Raw genomic sequence first — 2,725 nt, 5'->3', positions numbered from 1 at the left:
TCATCTTACCATTAGGTAATGAGGTAGGGCAACCTACTCTTAGATCAGGATGTTTTTGCTTCCTCTTAGTCAAGGTGTCATGTTAGCCTGGTGAAAGTTAATGACATTGTGGTACGAGGCACTCTCCAGAGGGTGTTTGATTCCTGGTGCTGTTGCAGGGAACTGAGTCACACAATTAATTTTAAATGATAGTTTTCTATCAATATACAAAAACTCAACAAATATGAGAAGCTTTATTCATTTCCTCACATTAAAATTTGTTCATAGGATTTTTGTAAAAATTGAATATATATATATATATATATATAATATAGAATATCAGAGTCTACGTTGACATTTCTAGAAACCATCAAATAATTATTGAACTTTTGGTGTTCTTTAGCGAGTATTAGGTAAAGTGTTTGAATATAATAGAAAGTAATTATACTAAAATTTAAATGTCTTTTTACGACTCTATTTAGGCTATTATTTCATTTAATTCTATTTATTCTCAACTACAAAGGTCATCATCTTTCTGTCTTTGACAATTATTTGGCAATATTCTACTGTTATGAAAGTGATAAGAAACTATTTAATTTCAATATTTTGAGTTATTGTATTCGCAGCAAAATTCTTGGAAAATTTTATTGCTATATATTATTGTGCAGAATGGAATTAATAGAGCAGGCCTAAAGCTATTATCCTTAGAATGGCTGTTTGCAATTTTAATGCTTGGTGGGCAATTAAAAAGAAAGTTTTAAAAGTGATAGTTACAGAGTCTTGTAATGTGCCTATAAGGCTAAAGCATCATACTTTTTGCTGAACTTTTTAACTTTCTGTTCTTTGGAACTTTGAAACATGAAAGCCAGAGGTTCCTGGGTAGTCATTTCACACTTGTGGCCACAATTCATTGTCAAAGGAATTATGCATTCTAATAGCATCCTAAGAAGTGAGGACTTTCAGAGTTGTGTTTATTTGTTTTTGAAGTAAAAGTAAGTTTTTATTTAGAAGTCCAGAGGAAGGGACAAGAAGGTTAGAGAGAAAGATATTGTGGGTTTCTCTAAAGGTGGAGAGAGACCCTGCAACACCCCAGCATGAAAACAGAAAAGTATGAATGCCAGATCTCAAAAGGGAGATGTGGGTGACATTTGCTAGGCCACCATATTGGGGTCTCAGCAACACATGCAACAATTTGGGAGCAGCACTTACACAGGGATTAATGGAGCACTTATGCAAATTTTAGGTTTTGTTCTTCGTGCTCCATGAACCATATCCCTGTGGCTTTTTCCTTTTGCTGATTTTATATTTGATTCCATTTGCTTTTTTAACCCATGCTAATTAAATTGTATCAGAATGGATAATCATGAAAAAGTACCCCCATTATGAGAACAATTTTGAATGTTACAATCAAATAAATGTATATTTTTTGTAAAATGTGATGAGAATACGCAATACTACAATTGGGAAGAAAAAAATTATTATAAATATTAAGATTTGATTTATTTTTAGTCCACAAAGACAATGGGTATTGTAAGGTTGATCAGGTGAATTATATTATCCATATTAGTTAGTATATTAAAAAGTTCCTTTCCAACACCCTCATTTGAATCGTTAGCATAGAAAAAGAATGCAATTTTGTGCAGCCAGCAGAGTCAGATTTTATTTTTCACTGTTTATTGCCATGAGGATGAATTTCTATAGAAAAAAGATTTGTTGTGGCCAGAGCAATAGCACAGCATTAGGGCATTTGCCTAGCATGCAGCTGCCCAGAAGGGACCTGGGTTGGAACCCGAGTTCCATATGATCCCCTACCCAGGAGTGATTTCTGAGTGCATAGCTCAACACTGGATGTGCCCCTCCAAAACAAAGTCTTTATGACAGTCTCTAGTCTTTAATTTTTTTTCAAAACTTAACCCTTAAATTAAATAGAACTAAAGTATTTTCAACATAAAGTTCTTTATTTTAGCCTCTCCCCTTTTAGTGCATATCAAAAATCCCTTCTTTAATGGTCACCAGAAAGAAATTGAGTACCCCAGATTATAAAATAAGTGAAATGCCCTGCAAAATACTACTAAAAGAAGATTAATAATTTTATATTCATTCACATACTATAACCTTTCTCAAAGTACTTGTTCACTTATTATTATAAATCACTCTTCATTTTGTTGGTTTTGTAAATACAAAGTTAACTTTTTGTTTAAACTTAGCAAAACCACAAAATATTTGAACTCTCTTTTTCTGGAGAGTTGAAATAACTCAATTTTTTCAGAAGTGATTTACATTCATTATATAATTCAGACATAAATATCTAATGTATTTATAACATAGTAAGTAATTTAGAGTTAGTGACCATAAAATCATTTTTAAATTGTTGCATTTTTCTAATTTTTAGATTTCAACATTATAACACAAATCTTAAGTATAGATTTTTGTGAAAATGTTGGCATGCAAATTGGAAATTATATATAGCTATAAGCAATATAAAATGAAATTTTATGCTAAATTATAATTTTAAAATGTTTCTCCTTATAATTATTTTACACAAAAGCATATTTAATTTATTTTAAAAGGCAGTAGTTATATACAATAAAAGAAATTAAATGAACCTTTGAACATTTTTCTGTTTATTAGATAAAATCAAAGCAAATTTATTAGTTTGGATCTGTCATTTCTATACTGTTTTGACTTACAAACATAGATTATCTCTCCTACTTTTAGGCATCTCTCAGTCTCTTAATTCATTTTG

Source organism: Suncus etruscus, chromosome 4, assembly GCF_024139225.1.
Source record: "Suncus etruscus isolate mSunEtr1 chromosome 4, mSunEtr1.pri.cur, whole genome shotgun sequence".
NCBI classification, from domain to species: Eukaryota; Metazoa; Chordata; class Mammalia; order Eulipotyphla; family Soricidae; genus Suncus; species Suncus etruscus.
The sequence above is the reverse complement of the archived record's forward strand: the minus strand, read 5'-3'. Positions refer to the sequence as shown.